Source organism: Macaca thibetana, chromosome 1 (genome assembly GCF_024542745.1).
Source record: "Macaca thibetana thibetana isolate TM-01 chromosome 1, ASM2454274v1, whole genome shotgun sequence".
NCBI classification, from domain to species: domain Eukaryota; kingdom Metazoa; phylum Chordata; class Mammalia; order Primates; family Cercopithecidae; genus Macaca; species Macaca thibetana.
Window position 1 is genome coordinate 94,963,046 of NC_065578.1, and position 13,070 is coordinate 94,976,115.

The window sequence follows — 13,070 nt, forward strand, 5'->3', positions numbered from 1 at the left end:
ATCGTGGTAACGTTCTTGCTTTTTCACAGAATAAAACTCTGTGAGTCCAGGTCAGTGCGAGTGAGTCTAAGTCTCTATAGACTTTCTCAGATGCAAAGTCCAAATTCATCTTCATTTGTCACATTGCAGTATTCTTTTGTTCAGCTTTAGAGAGGAAGATATTTTGCTAGAGATAATACTTAGAATCCCTAAGAATGTCAGTGATAGATACATTTAAATGTAGAATTCTAGGATTCCATGCTACTGGAATTTAAAAATTTGGTGAATGGTAATGGTCATAAATGATATCGGATGAATAGGCATGTAGACATTCACTAGTCAGTTTCACTGAGACAATAATGGCGGGAGTCTGCAAGTAAATTACTCGTGATATATCTATCTCTAATGAACCGGACAGGCATTACCAACCCAACCTCTCAGCAAGGAAACTTTGTGACAATGTAGCTCTGATTTGTCTTTGTTTTATCTTGTTAGCTGAGACAGTTGATAGCAAACATGTAAATGGATGGAAATAAAGCAATTCATTTGCACTCCCAGAAGGATTATTTTAACTATTGGTAGGGATTGAATTGTTTCTCCCCAAAAAAGATACATTGGAGTCCCAACCTCCAGTATCTAAGAATGTGACCTTATTTGTAGATAAAGGTCTTTACAGAAGTAACCAAGTTAAAATAAGCCATTAGGGAGGGCCCTAATCTGACTTGTGTCTTTATAAAGATATAAAGGGGAAATCTGACACAGAGCTAGACATGCATAGAGGGGAGATGATATGAAAAGACACAGAGAGAAGATGACCATCCACAAATAAAGAGCAGCGGTCTGGCATAGATTCTCCCCTCCCAGTCCTCAGAAAAAGTCAACTCTGATGACACCTTGATTTTGAGCTTCTAGCTCCCATAATTATAAGACAATACATGTCTTTTCTTTAAGCTATCAAATTAGTGGGTTTTCGTTACGGCCGCCCTAGCAAAGTAATGCAGATGTTTCCTCTATTCCATTTTGTTAATCCAGCTGTTCATGCCAGGGCCTCCAAGTGCTTTTTAACCAGAACAAAATCTTAGTTTCAGCGGAATGTCAAGTTGACTTATGCTAAATAGATAATAGCTTCCTAAATTCCCAATACCAAGTATTAAGATATTTTAAAATACAACTGTTGCTTTTTTCTCTCATTATTTCTGAATGTGGAAAAATATAATCTCATTAGAAATATTGTTTTCAAGTATGTTAGCAAGCCAATTAAAATATAGGCTTCTGGGTTTTGCCCGGATGATAGTGATAAAATTAATTATGAGCCCAATGCTCTGCTTTCTGTGAGTTTCCTCTTCTCTCAGACCAAGTTGGCAGGTCTGTTATTGTAAAAGAAACCACTGAAGGGTCATCACCAGTATGAGATGAAATCATCGATGAATGTTTGACAGTTTGTAAGGCATAGTGATGTTACTTAGATGTTTTGTTTTCTCCTTGGGTGACATGGGCAGCATAGCAATTATAGCACATTTCAAATCATTGCTTACAGGAAAATGACTCATTTCACAATGCAGTACTTAGTTGGGGCCCTGGCTATGGATAGAGACAAGTATCTTTCTGTTTATGACTTTTCCTGAGTTATGAGCAAACCAGACAGAGGCTCAGGTTCATTAGAAAGTTTACAGTGTATTTTTCATTTTAATGAGATGCCTGGGTAAATTCAAAACTAATACTTTACACTGATATTTGGTAGGCACTGACATGTCATTATGTCATACACGTGCTGGTCAGGACTTGTAAAACAAAAACACCAGAGCCGTCTCAAGAGTCTCCAAATAGATATGGAGGGAGTATTATGCCTGAATCGGTGGAGCCTCTTTGCTTGTGCACTTGTCGTTTTTTACTGACCTTGTTTGGAGTTGAACACTGCTGCAGGCACCCTTAAATTGATGCCTTATGACAGGTTCTCAGTTGAGTAGTCAAACAGCCAAATTACTATAAGTTATTTTTCCATTCTTTCTGGCCCATTCGCCCAACTAATAAAAGTTACTGTTAGTTCTTGACTCCACTAGTGACTGAATAGTCACTTTTTAATCTAGTGGGTTTGTTTCAATCAAAATTGTCAGATTTATGAGAAAAAAGCTTGTGTGAAGAAAGGAACTTTAATTTGACATATATTTTTTGTTATTCATTATAGTCAAAGGCTTATCCTCATTCATATCTTTATAAGTGTTAAACGTGTTGCCAGATTCTCTCATCTTCTCATTTATATCCTATACCCTACAACCCTACATGTAAAAGAAATCCTCTGTGGCTTTGCGTTTCTGGTAGCACAAATGTCTCCTATGAAATACTACAATATACTGGGGCTGAAATCTATCCTTTTTGGGGGCTGGTCTGCTGCTATAGTTTTCAAGCTGGTCTTCCATTCCCCAGCTTCTTACTTTTCAATTCTAGCATGTATACATGACAAGCACCCTGAAATCTCTTTGTCTTTGAGTGGATCTCCAGCTTCAGAGCTTAGGGTGATTTGCTTCTTGATCATTTCTACCTCCACCCATCAACGTCTTAGATGTTAAATCCCCCAGGGTTTCTTCTTTCTCTTCTTTTCTTCCTCTATGAGCAATTATCATCCCTTCCCTTGACTCTAATATATGTTGCAACTTTCATAACCCAACCTCCTCCCTAAGCTCCAGATACATAATTACAACAAACATTGTTAAGTATCTTCTGTGTCTCACAGATATGTCACACTCAATATGTCCAAACCAGATTTGTTGTTTTTCCTGTAACTTCTCCGGGTTTAAAGAATATCTTTCCATTAATGGAATTGCTACTCCTCCAGTCTCCCAAAGTAGAATATCTGGCTCATCTTCAGCACCCCTCTTTTCCTCACCCCATCACATGTAATTATCATAAAAACCCATTGGTTCTCTCCTCTAAATCTTTATTGTTTCTTCCTCTTGAATCCCATCATGGCTACTTAAGTTTATGACCTTATGATCACTTGCCTGGACAATTGAAATAATCTCCTGCTTCATCTTTAGCCATTTTCTCTTTCAATCTTCCATTCACACTTGCTCCAGAGTCCTCATCTTTCTACATGAAATCAGATTACTCTGTCTTCTGCTCAGAATCTGGCAGGCACTGTCATTCAATTAGCTGCTTTAGCATTGGCATAGAAATGCCTTTATAATCTCAACTTAAGTCAAATTTTACTTTTACCTCTCTCCAGGTAGAACTACATTTCTTGTGGTGTTGAGTAAACCTGGTTCCCTACGTAGAGATTTGTTTTGAAAAATTTTTTAGTGATTTTGCAAATTCTTGTTTTCTTTGTCACTGAATGACACTACTGTATGTCTACTTGCCAGGACTAGAAACCAAAATCTTTGCAGGGATCCTCAATTTTCTTTCCCTTCATATGTAACCCAAAGCCAGATTACATCATTACCTTAAATATTTGTCATAAATACACTTAAGACTTTCTGTCTGTACAGTTGCTAACCTGGTAAACTGCCATTATCTTTCTCCTGGGCTCCTGTAAGAGCCTGTTATATGGTCTCCTTGTGTCTGGCCCTGATTCTTTTCCATTCTTCTGTCTGTCACATCAGCTGTGTTCTAGAACACACAGTTTACCATGCCCTCCTCTTTAGAATGTCTCAAAGGCTCTCCTAAGATTTCAGGATAGGGTGTAAACTTCTGAAGTTTGCTCCTGCCCTTCTCAGCTGCAAGTCTCTCCTCTGCCCTGTGCTCCCTCCTCTAAGCCTCAGTCATACCGAACTCCTTCCAGTTTCTATGGTATATACCCTCTCCATGTCCAAGTCTCCCACAGCTTGGTTCCTCTCACTGAAACTCTCCTCCCCTTCCTCTTCATCTGGCTAACTCCTATTTACCTTTTACATCTCAACCGAAGGTAACTTCCTTCAGGTAGTCTTGACCCTATTAGGTGCCCTTGCTATGTGCTGGTATAGCAACCTGCTTTCCCCTGTCAGAGCCCTGATCACAATTTATTTTAATTATTGTTCAATAAAGTATCTCACATTTCCCCAGCTAGAATGTGAGGAAAGGGAGACTATCTCCCCTACTGTCATATCCTAAGGCTAGCACAGTGCCTGGCAGACAGTGTGTGTTTGATAAATACACACTGATTAGTCTTCTTGTGAGACAAAAATACAGAGTCCTTTAAGAAAACACCTATATAAAACATGTTGACCCAATGAATACTGAATGAATACTCTTTTCCCTGACTGAAATGCCTTTTTTCCCCTTATCGTTATGATCAACCATCCTTTCTGAAGATTCTGTTCAAATGCCATGTTTTGTTTTAAAATCTTGCCAGATTCCTTCATCTTCTTATTTATACCCTACAACAATCTACATGTGAATTGACTCCTTTCTGGCTTTGTGTTTCTGGTAGCACAAATGTCTGGTATGAAATTCTATAATATGTTGGAATTGTTTGTTTATGTGAACCTTAAAAAATGATGAGGTCTAAGACTAGTGATCACAAAATCACTCATCTTCAGTTTCCAAGCATCTGGCTGGTAGGGTTCCTAGCTTATAATCATTATTGAATCCATGAATGAATGAATGAGCTAGTATCAGTGCCTGAACGCCTATGTCTGGTCCTTGCAGCCCCCTCCCAGCTGCCTTTTCTTCCTTTTCTCAGGTATTTCAATTCTTAGTTCTTTGCTCCACCAAACAAATCAACTGCAGCTTTGCTCATGTGACTTCATTTTTCCCTTTGCACCTTTCTACGCAGTGTTTCATGCACACCTCCTATTCCCCATGCCTTTTGTACAATTCAAGTGGAAATTCCTACCCATATTCAACCTCTATATGACTATTACTTATTTAGTCATATTTTCTCCTTTATCTTTTATTTACACATAATTTACATTATTCATTTGTACTTTCCACTTATTTACATATTTTGGTGTGTTTTTACAGCTGTTTTAAAATATCTTTAGAGATTTAAATTTGCCAAGGGTCAGTTGTATGTTGACTAATACAACTCTCAAGACTCAGTGGTTCAAAGCAAAAACTATTTGTTTGTTTGTTTTTGTTTTCATTTTTTTATTATTACCCAACACCATCCATGTAGCATGGGTCAGTCAGGGCTGTTTTCCAGTTTACCTTACTTTGGGGCCCAAGCAGCTCCTGTTTGGATCACCGCTGAGAAACAGAAAGGAAAGAGTGAAAGGGAGAGCATAGTAAATCATACACCGGCTCTTAAAACTTAACCTGGAAGTGACTCTGCTCATCTGTGAAGCAAGACGTTGTGCCGCACCTGACTCCCGGGGTAGAGAAGTGTGACATTACTGTATGTCTGGAAAGCGTAGAAGTCTTCATCAGCGGCACTAATGATCACATCAGACTTCTATTCCCTTTGAAGGTTCCTATCGGTTCTAGTATAGAGCTTTGAACATGGGGGACATCAGTAAATGCTAACTGTTTGCTTGACCTGAGGTACATTCATTCCATCATTCTGCCTTGACTTGATTTTGAGTGGTGGTTCTCTTGGAGATGAAACCCAAGTTCTGCAAGAGCAAGAAAATGAACTATACCCAAAGTACAAAGACAAAAAACACTTTAAATGCTTCAGCACTTTCTGAACTTGGCAGTGATAAAGACCTCACTAATAGTGTAGATGAACTTGATATTGCGGCCTTACTTAAAAAGCACTAAATCCTCCCAGCTGGAGATAATTGATGAAATGGCTATATCTCAAAGTTTCCCTGGCTGCCACTAACAATGTTAAATTAGATAACTAGCAGCGGCATTTTGAGGAGATGGAAACCATCTGATACCAGAGACTAAAAAATAGAAAGAGATAAAAGCATGAGAATTCTAAAAGCTATTGTGTGAGTTTTCTGAAGTTCAAGCTGTACTACCTTAAGAAGTTGAGTTGCAAAGATAATGAACATGGAAATGTCTGATCAACTGGAATATGTGACATATACTGTATAGTCTTTTCACTGTGCTTCATGTGAGAGGATCAACACAGTGTGGCAGAAATTCCTAAAGGTGTAGATCATGTTTTATCCCCTGCTGTGCCCACTAGTACCCAGTAAACTGTGGTGAGGAAATATGGGGTGGTATGGGCAATACAGTGTACTGTTGTATTAACACTTTCACTTCCATCATTTCTACAATGGGGAATGTATCTTGAAAAAAGTACCTACCTCATAGGGTTGCTGTGATGATTAAATAAGATAATGAATGCAAAAATTTAGCTCTCTGCTTGGCCCTCATTAAATAGCAACTGTTTTGTTTACTGTACGATTTTAACTTATTCTGGTTATTGGCGGTTTTTTTTTTTTAAAGAGAGTGCCATTTGTTCTATTTCAGAGACTGAAGAAATAGAAATAGCAAAGCATAGAGCAATTCCATATTGCCATTTAAAAACATGTTTTTCAAACTGTTATTTGTGACCAATTGGTAGGTCGTGAAGTCATTTTACTAGACCAGCATATAAAATAGGAGATAAAATAAAAATATGATAGTGCATTTGATTCCAAAGAATAAATATTTTCTATTAAAATCTTATTTAATATGTGTAGTATGTGCCTTTATTAATGTATACATTTATTAATATATATGTATAATAGGTTAAAATATAAAATGCATTTCTTGCTCTGGATTGCGGTCATAAAGTCTGAAAGTCATAATTTTGAATTATGCATAAATGTATCTGGACCTCAACTTGTGAAAGACGCTGTACCCCAAGGTATACCTGAGTTGAGTTTTTCTTGAAGATAATTTTCTAGAAATGTTCTAAACCACATTTAACTTGTAGGAGTACAAAATACTAAAAATGATGACAAGTTGTATTGTAAGGTTTCTGGGGTAAAAAACAATGTGTTAGGGAATTTTCCCCCTGTCTCCTTTCATATTCTCAAGTCTGGTAAGGTTCTTTTTATAACAGTGCAAACTGTAACACATTTCAAATACAAAGATGTGAGCATCATTCTGAAATCCAAATGAGATCTGCCTGATTAAATCCAGCAGTCCAGCTAGTGTGCTGATCTATTTAGCTGTCATCATTTGATGGCCTAATCACTACTGGAACCCCCCACTTCCATTCAAAAAGCTAAGCACTTCCCAAATATAAAACAAAAGCAAGTAAAATGTAAAACGCGCTATGTCACAATTGGCCTCTGAAATGCTTTTCTTTCTTTAGACTTACAAGCCTGGGTGTCTAGCCTTCAAATTTTATAGGGCTTCTTTTCCCCAGAGGACAAAAGAGCTTGAGGAAAGCAGACCCACACGTGTTTTGGTCTGTTAGCACTTTTGAACGCACTACTCAGTCTTGGAAGGATCGTGAAGCACCTTTTACGGAATGCATTCCACCACCTCAAGTCTATTCACGTGAAGAAAACACAACAGTCCATCATTAGCAAAATCTGCTACATTTTCCTAGCTTTCCCTGGGGACACTGCTTTCCCTCCTAGCCTTGTCACTTGGTGCCTATTTTGTCTCACATTCCTTTTCTACCCTCTTGTGTTTTTATTGGTGTTTGCAAACTATTCTCACCCCGTCCCCAATAAAGGAAAATCAAACTTTGGATCTGATGCTTGACCACCCACGTATTATCTCTTCGAGTTGTGGTTACCTATGGAGCCCTGAATCCTTTGTGTCTGGAGATTTTTAGTACCTGGCTTAATGTCAGTCCTTCAACATCCGTCTTGTCAACTTTCTTGCTGATGTGATTATTCTCATATATAATCCTTTCCTCTTAGGTCCTGGTCTTCTCCTCTTCAACCGTCTTGCCCTCAATGCCATCTAAGTCACTCACCCCAGGCTTATATCATAGGCTCTGTCTTTACTAGTAACTGTGACTCTCCACTGAAATTTTAAAAATAATTCTACTCCCTGGCCCTCACTTTTGATATCTTCTTTATGATATTCATGTTTAAATAATCACTGTTTGATAATGAGTGTTTGTTTTATGTATCTATCAAAGGTAATTTTTTTGTACCCATATACTTCTTCACACAATCACACTTCTTCTGATGCTCTTTGGTTTGGTTTAATTGTTACCGTAATGGCTCATAATTAAACTACAAAAGACAGTGAATGTTTTTTGGAATCGCTTTTGCATGGCTCTCTCCACTGCTACTGCACCCTCATTTGGTTTGCAGATTCACAAACTATGCCCAACAATTTACACATTTCTAAAATTCCTATATTTGAAATTTTATCTCCATCCATTACTCTCTCTCATCCTTTGATTGGGATCTGTGAATCAGAGGTTGAGGCATCCCTATAACATCTGCTATATTTGAGGACTTATTTGCTTGGTTGATTTACTAGACTTGGGTTTATTACGTTAATGGTTTGTTGCAGCATACACATGTAAGCATCACCTGATAAATGCTTCTTTTGTAGCAAATTAGGAAGTTACCAATTTATTGTATCATTACATTTTTCTTGCATGTTTTTGTTCCTTTAAGAAAAATGAGAGAATGTTTATATTTTGCAGTCTTTACCATTGCTTTTGCGTTCAATAATAAAACAAATATTGAAAATCACTAACTCAGCTATTATTTGGAATCATTGTCTAATAGTTATTTTAATAAAAATATAATCAGTTCAAAATACTTGATTTGATTTTTTCTTTGAGAAAGGAGATAATTTTTCACTCTGGTAGCCGCATTAATTTGTCTTTGCTACTAGAATATAATTAAGTAAATTAATTCCTCCAAGACTTTCTCTAACATCTAGTCGTGCAAAGGAAGGTGCTAAGAAAGCAAAGATGTTTAAACCATGTATCCTGTCCTGCAGCTACTTACAAACTAATTGATGAGATTGGGCTGAGTCAGTGGTTAACCACACTGCAGTTATTTCAGACTTTGGTTAACATTTTAAATAGCATTCTTTGGGACAAAGTGGCTTGTTGTTCACCAAACCTATTTTCCTCATCCCCTTGTGCAGTAAGCTAGATTATATTTCATATTTTCCAGATTCCCTTGCAATTAGGTGTGGACATATGACTAAGTCTCGGCCAATGGAATGTGGACAGACTGATGTATCTCACTTTTAGATGTGTTCCATGAAACTTCCCACAATCCTCTATTCTCTCTCTTAAACAATCTGCTGGCTAGATGTCTATGTCTGAGGCTATCTGAGAATCAAATACTGAAGATGGCAGAGGTTCAGTTAGCTTAGTTCCCTGAATAACTGAGTGAAGGTGAAATGCCTGCCCTTTCACCCTCTGTTGAACAAGAAATAAGTCTATGTATGTTAGGCCAGTGAGATTTCAGGGTTTATCTGTTACAAATTCTAGGGTTATGGTAACTAATATGCTAAAGAACTTAAGGAGTTGATCCCTGTGGTTTTATTATATGAGAAAATAAAGCTCATAGTATACTTGAAATACATCATTATGAAAGCTAAGTATGGACACGGTTGTACAAATGAAGACTGCCTTGAAATCCAGGAATCAAAAATTATTTGCTGCTGTTTACTAAAGAAGCTATGATTTTAAAAAAGTATGAGAAAAAGGGAAAAGAAATGAGATCATGGAAGAGTCTTGGGAGTGGATGGGAGCATTTGAGGTGCAGTAAATCATATCTGCAATAACATTTCTGGTTCTCCATGTGTTCAAGTACCTATAGCTGGGTCTCCCTAGTGAGTTGGATTTTAAAACATTTTAAAGATTTTAAAATGTTTACCTTCTCATCTATACTTTTTCTATGTGCTATATATAAGTCAATTTAAAAAGCTAAATGCCCTTATTATGTACATATCATCTACTGAAGAGCTGAGTAGTTTTACCACAAAAGAAAAAAAAAATAATCCTGTGTCATTAAATATGTAACATTTAGTGGTGAAAGCTCCAAGCATCAAGAAAAAGTAGTTTCTCTTAAACTCTGTCAATAACTCATAAACTCATAATTTTATTCACGCTTAAATGACTTGTTGATAAAGCAGTTTGTTTCCTTTTCTGAATTTCTCCTTCTTTTTTGTTACTGACAGAAGAGACATACGTTTTCATCATGGCGTTTTTTTTTACAGAAATACATATGCAAGTAATTGATTTTTTAAGAAAGAGTATATGTGGGAGGTAAGTTTTTAAATTTTTTGCGTGTCAGAAAATGTCTAAGTTTTGTTCTTACACTTGATTAATAATTAACTGGTTTTTAGAAACGTAGGTTCAAAATCATTTTTCCTAAGAACCTCTAAAGAATTGCGACATTGTTTCAAGCATTTGGAGTTCATGTGTAAAGAAACCTACTCCACCCTCAAATCACCAAACTTTAGATTTTCTTTTCACATTTGAAGTTTTCAAACTTTGTCAGAAGATTTCTAAGGATGAATATTTACTCTTTGTGCTTGGCACTCAGATTGCATTTTCAATATGAAAAGAGTATGTATTTAAGCTCAGGGACACTGTCTTATTTCAATGACATTTTTCTCCTTATTTATTTATTACTTTGGTTTTCTCTTGTGCAACTCCTATCAAATAGCTTTTGGAACTTCTAAATTATTCCTCCATAATTCTTTTTTTGAGACAGGGCCTAACTCTGTTGCCCAAGCTGAACTACAGTGGCACCATGAGGACTTACTGTAGCCTTGACCTCCTGGGCTAAATCAATCCTCCCACCTCAGCCTCCTAAGTAGCTGGGACTTAACAGGTGTGAACCACCATGCTCAGCTAAGTTTTTCATTTTTTGTAGGGATGGAGGTCTTCCTATGTTGCCCAGGGTAGTCTCAAACTCCTGGGCTCAAGAGATCTGCCCACCTTGACCTCCCAAAGTGCTGGCATTACAGGTATGAGCCACCACACCCAGCCCATAAATCTTAACTTATTTTTTATTCATAATTTCCCACTTCACCTTTTTGCTTAATATTCTGGGAGATTTCCTTGTTTACATTTTCTATGTCATTCATAACCATTCAATTTAGTAAGCAATTTAGCTTTTAATTTTAGCAAATGTATTTAATTTCTTTTTTCTTTTCCTTCCTCTCTCTCTCTCTCTCTCTCTCTCTCTCTCTCTCCTTCTCTCCTTCTTTCTTTTGACAGGGTTTCGCTCTTCCTGCCCAGGCTGGAGTGTAATGGTGCGATCTCCAACTACGGCAACCTATGCCTCCCGGGTTCAAGCGATTCTTCTGCCTCAGCCTCCTGAGTAGTTGGGATTACAGTCATGCACCACTACGCCCGGCTAATTTTGTATTTTAGTAGAGACAGGGTTTCTCCATGTTGGTCAGGCTGATCTCGAACTCCCGACCTCAGGTGATCCACCTGCCTTGGCCTCCCAAAGTGCTGGGATTACAGGTGTGAGCCACCGCGCCTGACCGCAAATGTATTTAATTTCTAAGCACCCTTTCTTATTCATGGCTTGCTCCTTTTTTGTAAATTGTTTATTCTTGTTTCATTCATGGCAGAGCTTCTTAAATCTTCTTGAGATTAGAATGTCTTCAACATTTTCTTCTGTTATTATGTCATTTCTATTTCATATAAGACCGGTGCTTATGTTTGTTCATCTTGAATTTTTTTTCATGCCCTTGGTTTTTCCATAAAAGCAAATATTTTTAGTTTCTTTATAAATGAATAAAGAACTGTGTTGACTTTACCAAAGGTAGCTGACATGTACTTCTTTTGCTCATTTTAGGTCTTTTTACTCAAAGTCTTCCATGAGTGCTATGACTTTGCCTGCAGACTCTGGATATGTGGGCGGATTGTGTCAAAAGATAGTAGCGAATGGGGAATGGGTTAAGAAGACAGAAGCCTCCACAACAGCCAGAGGAAAACTTTGCTGTGGGCTCAAATATTTTAGCTCATTCCACTGTCCGGTAGGGGGACCACACTTCCCAGTTTGTTCCTGTTGTTATATCATAATTACTAATAGTGTCCCCTTTTACTCTCTAAAGGAGACTGATTTGGATAATAACTTATGTGAGTCACCGTCTCCATGAGTGGAGGGGTCTTCTCTTTCCCTTGGTCCAAGTCCATGGTAGAGGCCCAGAGTTACTGCAGTCTCTGCTAATCTCTCTCTCTCTATTTTTAGCTCATCTTGTGTCCTCTCTAGATGAAACACACTCTTTTAGAGACTACTTCTGAGGATTCAGCTGGGGCAGACTGCTGCTACCTGCTGTCTTACATACACAGGAAAGGGGTGGGGCTATCTGTCCCAGCTGTTTCAAAGCCCTTTCCCTCTGGCCCCTCCTGATTTCAGCCTCACAGCTCCCTCCTCTTCTATATACTGATTGGTTTCCAATTTGGATCCTTTGTGGGAGTTTTATAGGAAAAAGTTTTGTATATTACTGTAGCCATCTTCAGCTCTCTTTCTAGTCTTTGGCTATCTTTATTCTTTTTTTCCTATCAATATAATCTTGCAGACTGTGTTCTTATGTTGGTTTTCTTTTGCTGCATAACAAATTACAAAAACTTTAGTGTCTTGAAACAATGTGTACTTACGATCATAGTTTTTGTAGGTCATAAATCTGGGTGCTGGGGTAAAGTTAAGGATGAAGTTTAGGTGTTGACCATCTGGAAATTTAGGTGTTCTCATCTGGAAGCTTGACTAGGGAAGAACCCATTTCTGAGCTCATTTAGGTTATTGGCAGGGCCCTGTGGTTGACTGCCCTGGACTGAGGCCCCACTGTCTTCCTGGCTATTGGCTGGGATTGTCCGTTAGCTCCTAGAGGTGCTTTCATGTCCTAGCCACATGCCCCTCTCACAGCATAGCGACCTGAGAATGTCTCTTTAATGAGGGCTCACCTGATTAGCCCAGGCCCACACAGGGCAATATGCCTTCTTGTTAACCCAGAGTCAACTGACTAGGGATCTTAATTGCCTCTGCAAATTTCTTTACCTTTGCCACATAACATAACCTAATTATGAGAGTAACAGTCCGTCACACTCACAGATTCTCTTAGCGCTCAAGGGGAAGGGATGACACAAGATGTGGTTACTAGGTATCAGAAATCTTGGGGACCATTTTAGAATTCTGCCTACCATAAGTCCCTAGGAAGTTGATTTACTCTAAGATGAGATTCCATCCTAGAAGGTCCTTAGTGAGGGCCGTCAAGATGAACAGTTGTGGCTGAAAGGAAGGACAAAGCCCTGAGTGGAGGCATAAGTTGGGCTACGGAGT